Below are 17,065 nucleotides of genomic sequence, written 5' to 3' on the forward strand. Positions count from 1 at the left end.
GTGAGGAAGGCAAGGGGAAGTTGATAGAGGCAGGAGCAGGGGCCTGGCTCCTCACACTACCTCTGGAAGGAAGCAGAGAACAAAACAAAAATAATCTAGGAGTGGGGCTTAGGCTATGTCCCTCAAAGGCCTGCCCCTAGTGGCCTATCTGCCAGCATCTCCAAACATTGCATAGTCTCCCAGACAGCACCTCATAGAGGGGACACTTCACATTCAAACTGTAATGGGACATGGGGCACATGCAATATAGGAATTTCCCATTTGGGTCTGCAGGGGACTCCACTGCTGCAACCTTCAACAGGCTGGGGACTTGTGAGCCTGGAGCTGCAGTTGTCCCAATCTGGCCCCAGAGGAGAGTTTGGCTGGCTCTTGGGAAGAGTGGACAGGAGGTACAAGATCCCTGCTAACCATTATCCACACAGGACAGTCAGGACTACTGTCCCTCCCATGGTTTGGCCTTCTGATACACACACACACACACACACACACACACACACACACACACACACACACACACCCTTGATCAGGTATCCTGCCCTGGAGGTGTTTGGGAGAAGAGGTCATCGAGTGGCCCAGTACCAAGTGGAGAAAGGGTGAATGCTTTCTCAGGGACTCATGAGCTTCCCAGGCTGATAGAGCTAGAAGGGTCAAAGCCTTTAGGAGGTAGGGCCTGGCTGGCAGACATGAGTCTCCAAGAACAGATATTGAAGGGAATTTTTCCCACATTCTGGCTGTGCTGTCTGTCTGCTTTCTGATCTACTGAGAAGTCCCAGCTGAACTCTCCTCTGGGGCCAGATTGGGACAACTGCAGCTCCAGGCTCACAAGTCCCCAGCCTGTTGAAGGTTGCAGCAGTGGAGTCCCCTGCAGACCCAAATGGGAAATTCCTATATTGCATGTGCCCCATGTCCCATTACAGTGTGAATGTGAAGTGTCCCCTCTATGAGGTGCTGTCTGGGAGACTATGCAATGTTTGGAGATGCTGGCAGATAGGCCACTAGGGGCAGGTCTTTGAGGGACATAGTCTAAGCCCCACTTCTAGATTTTTTTGTTCTCTGCTTCCTTCCGGAGGCAGTGTGAGGAGCCCATGCTTCCAGGACCTCCCATGACACCTTCCCTCCCCTGAAGCAATGCCCAAACCAGCCCTTCTTCCCTTCAGTTGCTTCTCTGGTCACAGCTGTTGTGCTCACAGCTTCTCAAAAGTTTTTCACGCTCTGCACTCGTGTTCCCAGATATGGCTTCTAATGACGAAACTGGCTGAGTCCACCTGTAAGACCCCCTGGCCTGTGAGAGACTTTGGGAACTGTCTTGTCCAGTTCAAGGCAGGGAGGCCTCATGGACATTCAAAACCAGTCCTACTACTCAGCCTCTTCCTGAGCTCCACATCTCTTATGTAGTTCCTAATGCTATCCCACCATAGGCCATCTTGCTGCCAAGTATAAATGACAGAACTATAAAACTCTGTTTGAATGAGGTTTCAAAGAAGGAATAATCATTTAGAAATGACCTAATCACTGATTTAGGTTTTTGACAATCAAAAATGGATTTCTTCAGAGCAGAAATGGATCTTTACATTTCCTCTCTCCTTCTGCTTCTGTGGGGGCTGTCACTCCCAAATCTGCTTGCATCAGGGCTCAATGGTGTTTGGAATCCAGAGTAGTTTTCTGGAGACAGATGGCATTGATTTCGCATTTGTTCCACTGTGCCTGCCTCTCACAATGTATTAGCATCAGCTCCTGACACGCAGCTACAGAAGACATCAGAAACGATTTGATCTGTCACTTAAAAATTTTTTTGTGCTGGACCGAGTGGGCCAGGCCTGTAATCCCAGCTACTTTGGAAGTTGAAGCAGGAGGATCATAAGTTTAAGGCCTGCCTGGGCTACTGAGTTTAAGATCTGCCTGGGAAATACAGTGGGACCCTGTGTCACAATAAATAAGCTCAAGAGTGTGAGGGGTCTTGCCCTGCACACACAGCCCTGGACTCCATCCCAGTCTGAAAGATGCATTCTCTGCATGAGAAGAGTTAGAGGAAGTGGACTCTCATGGACTTTAGAGGGCCCATCTCTGGACTTAGCCCATCTCTGCTCCTCTCTGAGTGTGATCTTGTCTCTTTCCCTGGTATTTCTGACAACTGCTTTAGAAGCTCAGGATGAGGGGGAGATAGTGTGTGACTGTTACCTCTCAGTGTGCTATGAAGAGCATGCTGGCCTGGGGCTTCACAGGGTCATTGCTGCAGGTCCTTGCGACCTTGGGAAGTCATTGCTCCTCTTTGAGCCTCTGTTTCCCCAATGGTAAAAGGAGAGCTGTCTCTCTTCCTCACTTTTTCTTATGATCTAGGAGAAGGTAGAAGAGTATCTGGTACTCAGATACACATGAAGCAGGCTTTTCTTTTGGTAGTGGTAGGCAATGAATATTACATATGCAAGCATGTGCTCTACTGACTAGCCACACCCCCACATACCCCCCAAGTGCTGGAAATTGATCCCAGGGCCTTGTGTATGCAAAGCTGATGCTCTGCTACTGAGCAACATCTCTGGCTCAGAGTCTCACTGTAAATCTCAGGCTGGTTTTAAACTCAATATAGTTGAGGTTAGATTAGAAGTTGCTTTCCTCGTGTCCTGGTACGTTACCACACCTAGTTCCTGTAACTCCTCTGAAGTCACCCAGAAGAGGAAGTTGCTTGGAGCCATGTGTCCTTGAACAAACATCTGAGCAGTCAAGATACAGAAATCAAGTGGTCCATGGCCAGTGGAAGGTCTTTCAGGACATCCTGGTAGGATACACAGAATCTGAGTTGATGGCAGAGTAGAAGGTAACTTATTTTTAAATGACACCCTCAGACTGCAGGCCCCGAGTTATCACACCCATGTCTGTTCATAACAATAAGGTCTATGTTCCCATAGAAAGATTGATGACAGGGCTGGAGAGATGGCTCAGAGGCTAAGAGCACTAACTGCTCTTCCAGAGGTCCTGAGTTCAATTCCCAGCAACCACATGGTGGCTCACAATCACCCATAATGAAATCTGGTACCCTCTCCTGGCTTGCAGACATACATAGAGGCAGGATGTTGTATTCATAATAAATAAATAAAATCTTTTTTAAAAAAGAACATGTTATAAAAAAGAAAAAAGAAAGATTGATGACACTAAACTGTACAGGGACAACTGGAAATACCCACTGCAGAGAAGAACAGATGGGGGCCAGGCTGAATCCAGTCATTGTGTGAACTCAGGAGATGGGGGTGCTCCCTCCCCCAGGCTCCTCATCTGGGTGGCCTCTTGCTGTTCCTTCTGTCAGTTCTGTTCAGAGAAATCTGCAAATGCCATATCAGGCAGACATTGGAGGAAATCAGCCCAGACAGCAGACACTTATTCCTGCTTAGAAGGTCATGCAGTTCTAGCTGCAAGACTTACCCAAGATGCGGGATGCTGCTGACTGAACAGCCTCTACCAGGATGCCATCTCCTTTCCCTAACTTAAAGACTGGTTTGAAATAATGAGCATCACCAGAGTGGGAATCCCACCTTTCCTAAGCAACTCAGAGCTCCAGAGCCACAACAGTGGCTTCATCCATCTACCCAGGCATCTGCTATTTTGGTACCCAGAACTAAGCCTGCTGGGCCACATAGAGCCCATCTCCATGAATTTGCAGGAGATGCTGAGAATGGATTTATAATTCCAACAGGGTTTTGTCAGGCTCTGAGTAACTCTTACCTTCTTAATCATCTCAGTTCCTAGGGCCTTTGAGAACCTCTAGTGCCTTCTAGTCTGACATGTGGCTCCACCAAGGATAACCTTATGAATGAGCTCACAGCTCAACACAGAACCAGTTCCATTAATTGGTGCTTAAACCAAACAGCTCCTGTTTTCCACTAAAAATGTCCCAACAGGAAATTAGAGGCACTTCAGTTTTCTTTTCTGAAGTCCCAGAAATTGCTTTGGGCTCCATGGGAATTGGCTCTGCTTGTCACGAGGCTGTCCTATGTCAGTTTAGGGGCCCTCCCCTGCTAACTGCTGTACACATCTGTCACTTGTTTGGATGGGGTCCATGCAATTAACAAAAGAAAACTTGTGAATGAAAGTGTCCCAAAGCCCCAACTGGAAGGCCATGGAGGCTGCTTTGGCAGGGATGGTGCAGTTGGTAGAGAATTAAAAACACACTTATATCAAGCAATAAGGCAGTTGACTCAGTGACCAAAAGATTAAAGGTAAGATGTAGCATGTTCCAGAAGAGCTTTCTGTGTGCCATTCCTCTGGGCTCAACCCCCCCCCCCACTCCGTAGATGACATCTACTGTGTGGATGACATCTTTGTCTACAGGCTATTATCCAATCACATTAGTTGAACAGAGGGATAGGCCCCTTCACCAGCACATGTCAGAAAAACATCTTAGGTATGATGCCATCAACCAAATGAAGCCAAGCATCTGTGCCTGAACCTCTGTTAGGGTGGTGAATGTGGAAGGTCCTCCATAGGCTCATGTATCTGAACACTTGGTTTCCAGTTGGTGGTACTGTTTGGAGAGGTTATGGAGCCATAAATATATAGATGCCAGGAATGCAAAGTCTTGCTCCCCCCACACTTGCACAATAATCACTTTACAGAGAGACTCTCCCCAGCCCCAAGCAGGCATTGTCCTTTAAAAAGGCTGTAGATATGAAAGAGAGTTGAAAAGAAGTTGAAGGCCACTATGTACTAGGAGCCATTTGACTTCAGCTCATCTCCAGGGTGGATTTTTAGCATGCGGGGGCTACTGCATGGCAGGCAATTGGTTCTTGATGAGGGGTCCTCACCAGGTTTTATTTGCCAGGTGAGTGGGTCTCCTTATGCTTTGTGGACTCAGGATGCTAGCACTCTCTCATGCAGGGCATCCTTTGATTCCATCTTTTGTTACATTCTATGCTTACCTCCCACAACCCCCAATAGATTGTCCTTTTCAAGCTTTTCTTCTCCAATGCTCTACTTTGGTGTATAATAGTTTTCTTTTTAAGAATCAGGGGCTACTACATTGCCTGAATTTTTGTGATGAAAGACACCAGTATTTCGACTTTTCTATTTTAAGGAATACTGGAACCATATGTGACTTTCCCTTTGAGCTGTTTTCCACAGACTTTAGCATGAAGGGCTACTTGACACTTCCTCCTGCCTCTGCCCCTGCCTTGCCCTCCCTCTTTCCCCTTTCTTCTCACCCCTTCTTCATTCTCTCCCTCCGTTCTCATCCCCTTCCCCTCCACTGCCTTCCTCTCTACCCTGCTCTGACCTCTATGTTCTTCTCATCCCTTTTCCCCTCCCATATTTAATCCCCTCGCCTTCCTCTTCTCTTCTTCCTTCCTTCAATGTGGCCCCACCCACCACTCTCCTCCCCCTGCACCCCTTATCTTCTCTCAGTTTCTTTTTCCTTTTTTAATACTTCTAGAGTGAACTGGCAGTGAGATTGTCTTTAAAGATACACTCAATATGAATGTTTCTCATATTCCCTGAGCTCAGTTGTTATTTAAGATTGTCAGCCTGTTGAATTGCGCAAATGTGGAAGTGGGTGGCCCCAAATTTCAGCTTTCCACTTTCAGTGCCCTCAGTGGTTCGGTCATCCCTTGAACCGAAGCAGACTTAGGAGGAGTCTGAATCCAGGTAAGTCATGAGTCCTCCTTGCTTTCCTCTATGAGTGTGTTGAGTCATTTCCTACAGGCTGTAGGTCACATGTAAGGTACAGAGGGATGGGCTTCCAGGACAGCAGAAGGATGGAGGGAGCAAGAGCTTCTTCAGAGGGAGTGAGCTTCTGTTGCTCTGGCTGCCCCAGAGACAGAGGGATGACTAAGGTAAGGGGCAGAGAATATATGGAAGGAAGAGTCATGGAGTCAAGATGAGGTCAAGGAGAGTGAGGGCTCCGTGAGGTGCTGACAAAGGACACCTTTAGAAACAAGGGTGTGAATGCTGACGTTTACATAGAAACTTTAGAACAGTATCTCCTTCCCTATGGGGTGTCTTGGCCAGATCCCACTCTGCAAACTGCTTCCCACTGCTGCTCAAAAAGTTTACTGCAGTCCCTTTCCTGGGACATTGCCCGAAGCTGATTACATCTCCTCACAGCCCAAGATTGGCTCAAGGCAGGATTGAGAGGTGGGAAAGTTTGGGGAACACTGGAAGGGAAAAGAGACTTTCATCCAGGCTGACTGGCATGAAGGAACTTCTAGCCTGCCCTCGTGGAACAGGCCTGTAGTCCCAGCTGGAGACGAGGCAAGAGGATCACAGGATCAAGCCAAGCTTGGGTTACTTGGCCAGATCCTATCTTAAAAATGAAAACAAACGAACAAACAAACAGACAAATAAATAAATAAATGGCAAAGACAGCTGGGACACAGCTTAATGGTGGTGCCTTTGTCTAGATTGTGCTGGGCCCTAGGTTCAAGCCCCAGGACAGAAAACACAAAACATGAAATAATTTCAGCACAACTAAAAAAAGCAACAAAAATCAGTGAAGATTTTTTAATTCCTCTTGTGAATCACTTCAAGAAAAAAATGTTAAACTAGCAAGGAACTATATTTAAGGTCAAAACACAGGATGACCCTTGAGTTTGAACTTGCTCCCTTTTCATCTGTATAAACTTGCCATTTTCTGAGACTCTAATCAATAAGAAGATGAACCAAGATTATTCTGACCTATAGATAGCAAGAACTGCTCTGACTTTTTAAAAAATATTTACTTTTTAATTTTTATTTATGTGCACATGAGTGTAATACAGGTACCCAGAGCGTTCAGAAGAGGGCACCATAACCCCAGGAACTAGAGTTACCGGAGGCTGTGAACCACCTGACATGGGTGCTGGCAACAGAACTTGGGTCCTCTGGAAGAGCCACAAGTACTCTCAACCACTCTCCAGGCCTGACCTATGTGTCTTACTATCTTGTCAGCCTGCAAACTTGCACAGTATGCCTTATAAACCCCTTATAACCTCACTTACTAAACAAAATTTCCTTAGACATTTTAAAATCTTTTTTATTTAAATTAGAAACATGAATGCTTCAAATATCAATCCCAGCTCCCCCCTTCTCCCTCCACCAGCCCCACCCCACCCCCCACCCCCAGCCCAATCCCCACATCATTCCCCAGGGAGGGTGAGGCCCTCCTTGGGGGGATCTCCAGAGTCTGTCCTTAGACATTTTTTGTAATCTTTTTATGTAATCTTTTATTTCCTTTGAACTCAATAACTTCAAAAGTCACCAAAATCATATAGTTCTGTTAGGACACTCACACTTAACTGAGATTCTCTTGAAGCTTGTGCCTCAAGAGTGTGCACACCTGTCCTTTTGTTAGGTCTTGTATCCACTTCCTTTTCTGAAGTACTTAGCATTGAGTATAGGGCTTCATGCATGCTAGCTCTGCTACTGAACTATGTGTCGAACCACACACACACACACACACACACACTCACACACTTTTCTTAAAATTTTGAGATGGAGTATCACTAAGTTGCCTAGACTGGATTTGAACTTGTGATCCTCCTGCCTCACCCTTGTGAATACCTGGTATTAAATTCCAACTTTGCTTCATGGTGACTCATCCTGGAAATCCCTTGTGTGGCTTGAGTGAAGAAGCAGGAAACAGTTGACTGAGTTCTCAGGAGAACATCTCCACACTGCCAAGGGATCATGAGGACTGGCTACAGTCCTGAGAATCTGACTTTCAGCAAAGCCTCCCAAAGGTATGTGTACAAGTGGAGAAGGTCTGGTGTCCCATCTTAGTCCATGCAATGAGGACTGGGGATGGGGCAGGGATGCCCACAGAAGTTGTAATGATCTGGGCTCACACAGAGGACAGAGTTGGACTTCCTCAGGCCAGTCTTATGTAGACTTGTTGAGTGAATGAGAGACCATAGCTTTTTGGCCCCATCAAGCAATTTGTCTAGTCTCCCAGCAAGAAATAATCCTGATACCTATAGTAAGCAAGGCTGGACAGTAAATGGATGGTTGAATCACCAGGCTGGACTGTTGACTCCCTCTTTTCTCCAGACCTCAGGCTACATCAGTGGATGGACTGAGGGAGGTCCAAAAAATGACCACTTTGCTGTAAATGAACAGATTGGTTGATGACTGAGGCACAGAGAGAGCCTAGGATTAGGACTCTCAAGCAGGCATATCTTATTAAGCAGGTTTTCTTTAAGAATTACCCCTGCTTCTGAGGACATTACATTTCCCATGGCTTGTCACAGCACCCCCATTTGCTTAGGAAGCAAACTCTTTCTTCAAAGCTAAGCTTTCTCCAGGCCTATGGGATTAGTGCAAGGTTCAGATTAATAGGGCCCAAATTAATGTGATATATCGTCATGGCTTTCACAAGCTGTGCTCTACTTATTTAGTGACTCTTATTTTATTTTGTTTTCAGGGCCCAAATTTCGGAGACTTGGAGTTACAGTTGTGCCTGTAAACATATGAACACATTACAAAGTTCTGGAAAGCACACAGAACAGCTCTGTCGGAGTGTCAGCTCCATGCTAGGGTGAGTGTTGCCACCCTGATTTGGGGTGTAAAATAGCACACTTGAACAAAACTCAAGCATTCCAGTGCATTCAGTAGATGATACTTGGAAATCCCTCAGACATTGAAAGAATAAGACAGTAGATTGTCTGTGTGTTTCTGGTTTGACAGGCTCACAGAACTTGCCACCATATTGGTGCTACCAGTAAGATTTCCATGCAAGAAATGTGAGTAGCTGATCATCATTTCCTTCCTGGAGCATTTGTGGACACTGGCTGACATTCCAATATGGGTCACCTTTCAGCTTTCACGTTATCCATCAAGTATATGGTTTTGTGAGGCCCAGAGCAAGCCCACTGAGGAATTAAGGATTTTCACATTTGTCTTTAACTTTATTTCTGGGCTAATCTGGCATCAGAAAGAGGTCTCAGCATCGTTGGCTCCACAGGAGAGCCTGGTATCTCCCCTCACCCACTCCTCAGGAAACTGTCTTTCATGGTGCCATCTAACTCTAAACGATTATGTAATTACATTTGTGAATATAATCCTGCACAGCATTAGTCTAATTATAGCCCACAATCCCTTTCAGCTACACTCAGAGAAATAATTTGTGCAATGAAATGGGACTCCTCCAACTGCTGCAGTGTCTAGAACCTGGCCACACAGTCAGCTCTGCCTTCTTGAATCAAAAGCCTTCATGTTTTCTTAGGAAGAGATTCAGGAATCAAACCCCCAGAGCCACTCCTCAGGGATAGTCTCCAAACTTGACAAAATCCTTTGCTCCTAAAATGTTTATTTAGCAAAAACAATTGCTTATTCTACACCCAATAGCAGGAACTTTGAGTGGAATTTGTGGTATGTAAATTACACCTCAATAAACTTGTTAAAATAGAATAGTTACTAAGTTAATTATTATCAAAGACAGAAATGGAGGTTTCTTACAAGTAGGTGCACCAAGGGAGGGCATGTAAAATAACAGTGACCCAGAGGGCCCTGAATTTGATGGTGAATGAATCTTAGACTTAATTAGCAAGTATGTCAAATTTAAAAGGGGATAGGATTTTATATGATGAATTAAGCTGTTTCCTTTGTTTTCTCCATATATTTCCTCCCTCCCTCCCTCCCTTCCTCTTTTATCCCCCTTCTTCCTGTTCCTCTTCTCCTACTTCCTCAGCATCTGTTATTAATTTGAACTTACTTTTTGATATTGTATGAAATTTACTAGTCTTTTCTGAGCTACAGTTCCTAGAGATCAAAATTTGGTGGGCAGTATTAGAGACCTTATATAACATCAGACGTCCATGAGCCTCACCTTCCAGCACGGAACATTGAGAGTTCATGGTCTCCCCTAAAATTATGAAAGGTGAATCTCGTCTTCAGTGATCCAGCCCATGGTCGTGAGTGTGTGATACAGTAGCTTGTCCTGAGTTTCCCAAGGGCAAGACCACTGAGTCTCAGGTCTGCTCTTATCTGGGATGTACAGGAATTACTGAGCCCTTTACCATATGAAGTCTCACTACGCTGTGAACCCAAAGTCCCTGAACTGAGTTTTCTGGTCAGATTATTAGGTCTCAGTCACCGTCTTCTGCCTATTGGTGTTTTTGTAAAATAAAATTAATATTTAATCATTAATTATGCATTGGGCTTTCCAGAGAGGCAGAACCAATAGAATAATCATGCTGGAGCATATGAAAGAAGAATTGACTGAAGTAATCATGGATGCTAAGCAGATCGTCTGAAAGCTTGACACCCTGGGGTATAGGTCAAATGGTTCAGTCTGAGGTCAAGGTCTCACAACCAGGGAAACTGGGGAGTGCATCTCTCATTCTGAGGTTGCAGTTTGAGAACCCCAGGAGGTGTCCATTAAAGAGTCCAAAGGCTAGAAAGCTTATAGGTCTGACATTCAAGGACAGAAGAAGAGTGTGTTCCAGCATCAGGAAAGACCTCTGCTCACCTTTCTCTGTTTTCAATTCAGACTCTCCACCACTGAATGGCCCACACTGAAGGACCACATCCTCACTGCAACTCAGTCACCCAGATGAGGACCTCATGCAATCCAAATGGTGCTTCGTGAGTTTCATGAGTCCAGTCAGGGAGGCACCCAAAGTCAACCACCATGATTTACTACTGTGAATTCATCATTGTGTTATAATTGCTTCTCCTACTCAGATAACTGATTTGGGCCATTACAAGCTGTGGATGTTAGCTTTTGAATCTCATAGCTGAATTAAAAATGGAGAGGGAGTGGGGAGGAGATATATGCATATATAATATATAACATTTATTATATATTTATATATGTTAGGATCTTTCTGACTATCTTGGTTTCCTGTTTGTGGGTCACTCTCTGAAGGAAGTTTGGGGACATTCATGAATCCTTCTGCCTGATACAATGATGATTGGCTACCTCCATTTAATGTTTTACATAGAAAACACTTGTTTTTCTTTGGGAATGTGGTCCCTGGTAGGTTGTCCATGCTCCAGTGAATGTCCCCACACCTATGAGCATAAAACCAATATTAATTGGACTCAGTGGGTTATCAAAAACAAAAGAAAGAATGTAAAGACATGAAAATGATTTGGCAAATATGGTGACACCTGCCCTTAATTCTAGTACTACTGGAGGCTGAGGCATATGGACCTTTATGAGTTCCAGTCTAGCCTGATGTACATAGAAGTTTTAAGCTAATCATACTACTTAGCATGAGTCTGTCTAAAAAAAGACATTTTAAAAATAAAATACCCTACAACATTCATTTTAGTAAGGTTCTAAAAGTTAATAGGTTGTTACACTTTGTGAAAAAGTCTCGAAACAACTATGTTACTTTTTCCTTGCAAACTGACCACATGTAAATGAAGTGAGATTCTGGAAGTTTCTCCTTAAAGATTAAAACACAGGCCCAGTGTAGTGGCACAGACCTCTCCTTCCAACACTCACAAAGCTGGGGCAAAGGGATTTTAAATCCAAGGTCAGCCTGAGCTGCATCATGAGTTCAAACTAAACTACCTAGAGAGACCCTATCTAAGAAACAAAAACAAAAATCCTCAAAGAAACAAAACGATTTTCCTATCATTCGTGTACTTTTCAGAAATACTAAGTTATTTCATTTTATTCTTACCCAGTAAAGATATCAATGAAGGTTATGGATTTCCCCCCAGCACCTGCCTTTGGAGGGATGAAGCCATGCATTGGGGAGTGGCGATGGGGACACCCAGCTTTATTAACTCAGGGATTTTGCAGAGTACTTGTACCTAAATGATTAGGTTAGACCCCTAGATTGTGGGGCTGGAGACATGGCTCCATGAGTAAGAGCACTTGCTGCTATTGCAGATACCTGAGGTCTGCAATATGGTGAATGCCTCACAACCATCTGTACCTCCGCCTCTAGGGGATCTGATGCCTTCTTCTGGCCTCGGTGGGCACCTGCTCTCGTGTGTACCCCGCTATTATATATATATATATACATATATATACATATATATATATACACACACACACACACAAATATATGAAGTTGGAGACATAAACTAAGGGCACTTTCTCTTGCTGAGGATTAGGGTTCAATTCTCAGCACCCACATGGTGCCTTACCATTCTAGATAATGGTCTAGATAATAGGATGCCCTCTTTTGAGCTCTGCAGGTACCAGACACACATACTGACAAAACACTCACACACATAAAATAAAATAAATACATTTTAAAGAGTTTAAAAAATGATAAAAACTAAACCCTAAAAACCCTAAATATTTTTAAATGAGCATCAATTACTCACTTCTATTTTTCTTATGATAAAATGATATAACACTAGAAGTTGTGGGGGTTTATGCTTAGAAATAGATTTTATAACCGTATCACAGGTGCTAGAGCACTGTATGCATTTCCTGTAGGAAATCAGTCAGCCAGCCTGAAGTTCATTTTCTATGTTTATGTTCATTTTGGCTAAGTTATTCTCCCCAGTGCAGATGGGTGGATGGGTATGGGGGTGAAAGGAAACTATGTTTCTATACTCTATGGTGTTTGAGGTCTAGAGCATGACTTGACTGACCTTTCTCCCTTGGAAGTCTGTGTGGGGGAGACAGTGGAATCAGATGTTATGGAAAGGGTCCCGGCCTCACCATGGAGAGTCATCTGTGACTGGAGCATGGGGATGTGGACTAGCCAGGAGTTCATAGGGACCTCTGTAGGACAAATGTGGTGAGGAAGACCTCTCTCCAGTCTGAATGGCCTCTCCTGTGCCCCACGCTGCCTCTCTGGGGGCTGCTGAAGGTGAGAGAGGGCAATGCAGGGCACTTCCATAACACTCTGTATGCACTCTCAGATATGTCTTTGCCAGGGGCAGGTTGCAGAAGGGCTTGGCACCTTTCTCCTGAGTAGCTAGTCTGAGGGTGCCAGGCTGTTCAAAGAAACCTACTGAAAGTGGGAACCAGTCAGGTGTCCCTGGAGGACATCTTGTCAAATGCCAGCCACATCCCCAGGCTGCAGATGGGTGTGGGAAGATACTGGCTCTGGAGAGATAGCAGACTAATTCCCTGGTGCCCAGGGTCTCAATCTAGTCTTTCCAAGGCTCACTGTTCTGAGCTCCCCAGCCCCAGGAAGGGGACAGATTGGTGCTTAGCAGGTGCAGGCCCAGAAGAGACCTGTTAGCTCCTGCCTGCTCCCACTGCCTCCAGAACTGCCTCACATCAGCTTGTCCCTTCTTGTCATTTGTGCCAAGACCAGTCATTCCCATTACAGATCTTAATTGAAGTTTTCCAACATCTCTCTGCTGAGCCTGTCTTGGGGCCATGATGTGTGTCCATTTTGATGGGAGGCTCTAGCGAGGTGGTCTCCTCTTACCTCAACTTTGCCGTGTGTGAAATGGGCCTGCACAGATCTCCCCTTCTTCCACAGGATCATGTGTGATGGTTACTGAGATTGGATGTTGGAAGGAGTTATGGAGACATCAGGGTCTGAGCAATGCCAGAGAAAGCACCTTAGGACTTCATGGGCCTGACTGATGTCTTTGTATGTCACCTGTGCGTTCTTCTTGACCTATGGAGACTCCAGTTCTCTCAGCATGGTGCCATCCAAGTCCACTGTTGCTGAGAGCAACCAGACAGCATTTACTTAGATGGTAGAAGCCCCCAACTATCTTTTCCTAGAGTTTGAGATGCTCAGTGGCTTCTTCCCAGGAGTGCTGTGGGGGAAGCAATGGCTACTGGGAATGATTTTAGTGTATTTTAACTACCTTTTCCTTCTTGAGACATTTCCACAAATCTCACCTGATGCCAAGCTCTCTATTCTCTCACAGCCACCTGCCACCCTTAGTTTGTCACAGTCCTTGCTCAAGTCCTTCTCAGAGCAGTAAATTAGTTGTGGAGGCTGAGTCTGGGAAACACCATGATGGTTACTCCTTTCCCTGCTCTCCTCTGGGATGTCCTCACCTCACCTCCAAGACCCTTCCTGGCCCTGGACATAAATCAGGCTATCTCCCATTCATATGAAGGCAATTGTTATTTTCCTTGGGGTTGTCCCTTGTGAAATGGGGCAGAGAACAGCAGTGCTAGCCCAGCTGGGAGCTGAACCCTGCAGTGATGGCCAGGGTGGCTCCAGCACAGTCTTTCAGACCTTACCAGGAGAAGTCCCAGCTTGCAGACTGATTTCCCTATGAGCACTTTAAAATCCTTTTTACTCTTTTTTATTTTTAAATATTTATTTATTATATAGGTATTTTTCCTTTAGGTATGTCTATGAGCTATGTGTATTCCTGATACTGGTGGAGGCCAGAAAAGGGTATCAGATCCTTTGTAACTGGAATTACAGATGTTTTTGAGCAGCTATGAGTGCTAGGAATGAAACATAGGTCCTTTGGAAGAACAGCCAGTGCTCTTAACCTCTGAGCCATCTCTCTGCCCCTAAAATCCTTTTTAAATTAACTCATTGTACAGAACAGTGGGTTCCATTATGACATTTTCTTTAAAAATGATTTGCTTTCATCTTACATGTATTAATGCTTCGCCTGCATTAATACATATCACATGTGTGCAGTGCTCCCAGAGACCAGAAGAGGGCATCAGATTCCTTGGAACTGAAGACATCCATGAGTTCCCATTAAGTGATGGGAACTGACCCTGGGTTCTCTGCAAGGGCAGTATGTGTTCCTGATCACTGAGGCATCTCTCCGGTCCCCCATTATGACATTTCATATATGTAAATCATGCACTTTGATCATAGTTGTCCCTTTATCATGCTGTCTCTGATTCTTTCCCTCTTTCCAAGTAGTCCCATTTCTACTTTTGTGCTCACTCTCCCCACTTTTAAATAGGCTTCACAGTGAGATAAACCATTCAATATTTGTCTGAGTCTACCTTGTTTCACTTAACATGATGGCCTCTGGTTCCTTATGATAGATAAAATACCATTTTGTGCACGTAGCTCGTTGTCTTTCTCCACCCATCTCTTGATGGACAACCAGACATCTTGGTTATCGTGGATAGTTCTGGAGTACTAAGGTAGAGTGCAAGTGGGACAGTTTCCTCCTGATTGAGGTTGGTGGCTAAACTTTGGGTTCTGAGGGTGGTGACCTGCAGCTGTCTCTTTGTGAATTTCCATTGTGGAGAGGCTGTGACCTTGAATAGCAAACTCTATGGCACGTCATGGTCATCTGAAGTTCTGCTTTTAGTTTTTTATTTTATTTTTTGAGGAATCTTCCCATGATTTCCATAGTGGGTGAACCAGTTTTTAAGCTACCCTTGGGCTGCTGTGGTACAGAAAAATCCTGTTACCCAGGGAGAGCTTAAGTAATGCCCTGGATATTGTTGGGTCCTTGGTGAGTTGAGACCCAGGGCCACAGAGGGTGACAGAGATGATGCTATAGCCAAGCCCTGGAAAAGACAATGAAGAGGGATCAGAGGCCTGACCCCCAGTGTGGTATCTACTGGAGTGACAAGACACACACACACACACACACACTCACACACACACACACTCACACTCATACTCACACTCACACATACACACCTGATCTCAGACCTGAGAGCCTAGGTGGTCTGAGTTCAAATCCACTGGAACACTGAGATCCCTCTCCCTCTCTCTCTCTCTCTCTCTCTCTCTCTCTCTCTCTCTCTCTCTCTCTCTCTCTCTCTCTCTCTCTCTGTCCCCATGTGTCCATGTCCGTGTCTGTGACCTCAAAGAGCTCTTTCCTCTCCTTAGGTGATTTGTTGATAGGATCTGGTTGGGGACTCAGGAAGGAAGGGGTGGCCCCTCTTTGAATCTCCACCCAGAATCTGTCTGCCTAGAATCTACTAGTGAGGGGATAGGGTGTGACTTGGTGGTTGGTAGAGCACCTACCTAACGTGCATAGTGCTCTAGGTTCCATCTTCAGAACTTAAAACGAAATCAAAAGCACAGCATTGAGATGTGAACTCAGTCTTGTTAGGACCTTTTGAAGTAGCACACTGATTGTCCCTCAGAACTGTCCTTCTGGAGGTTATGGGGGGCTTTTTCCATGGAGAGATTTTGTTTCCTCTTTCCTACTTCTAGGTGTTAACCCACCTCCTCTGACACACTCATGCCTTGGTCTAGCCCCCACTTTAGAAGCTCCATTCTCTGACTTACATCCTGTGACTTGCATGGAGAGTTGGGGCAGCCTCCTGGGTGGGCTGCTGTCTGCATCCATGAAGACAGTTCCATTGTAAGCACATAACTTTAGAATCCAGCTTCTGCTATGACCATAATATCTAAGATGTTGTCTGTGAGTCCCTAGCTGACAGACTCCCAGGTTCTAGGATCTCCTGCCTGAGAAGCACTTTTCATCAAAGGGGTGCTGGTGGCCATGCATTCTGCACTCTGCCTGCTTCCCTGCCTAGAGAGCTTGGCTTCGGGGTTCTGGTATGAAATCTTACCCACCCTCAAAAGATATAAAAACAGATGCAACTTCTGGACTCTCACTCTTTCTCCAGAGATGTCAACTGTGCTATTGTCTGTCTCTGGCTCTAGGGCCTAAGCTGTACTCAGGGACCCCAGCATGCCATTACCTCTTTGTCTACGGTATTAATGAGTCTTCTAATGAATTCCTTACTCCCCAGTAATCCTTTTCACATCTCTCTGGACCTCCCCTCCTGAAAGCTTTCACTCACTCCACAGTGGCTGCTGACCTGCAGGCTAAGCCAGGAGGAACGCAGAGTGCCTGACCATACTACACAGTAGTCTCAAGGGTGTGCAAGCCAAAGGTTTTTGCTTTATCACAGATGTCTACCATGCAGAAAGGATATGACAAAGGAGTCATCCTGTGTTGTTGCTATAGCTGTGATTGCTTGATTTCAGCACTCAGACATTCAGGCAGCTCAGAGACCAAATGACATCGCAGAGGCCAAGAACCACCTGTAAACATGTTTACTTTTATACAAGTAGTGTCTAAAGCATAAATAGTTTCAACTAAAGAAAGGAGTTAGGGGTGTGTGTGTGTGTGTGTACACGTGTGCATGTCATGTATAATTTTTAAAAAAACACAAGAAATTCCAGCTTTTTAAAAAGTGTCCAATGGGATGAAAGATGAAATTGATCAGTATGGGGCTGGGCTAAAGGTTTGGGATTGGTCAGTCTAGTGGTAC

The 17,065-nt window shown here is 45.1% G+C and overlaps 1 long non-coding RNA gene across 2 annotated transcripts in view; it reads left to right on the top strand.

The window, feature by feature from the left end:
• The first annotated feature begins 3,070 nt into the window (after window positions 1–3,070).
• LOC121136284 overlaps window positions 3,071–17,065 on the top strand; it is a 99,339-nt gene continuing 85,344 nt past the window's right edge. For both annotated transcript variants that reach the window (XR_005873430.1, XR_005873431.1), the window contains exons 1-3: window positions 3,071–7,700; window positions 8,381–8,494; window positions 10,448–10,542. This is a non-coding gene — a long non-coding RNA (uncharacterized LOC121136284). The remainder of the gene's footprint in view (window positions 7,701–8,380; window positions 8,495–10,447; window positions 10,543–17,065) is intronic.

Source organism: Mesocricetus auratus, unplaced genomic scaffold, assembly GCF_017639785.1.
Source record: "Mesocricetus auratus isolate SY011 unplaced genomic scaffold, BCM_Maur_2.0 Super-Scaffold_100057, whole genome shotgun sequence".
NCBI classification, from domain to species: Eukaryota; Metazoa; Chordata; class Mammalia; order Rodentia; family Cricetidae; genus Mesocricetus; species Mesocricetus auratus.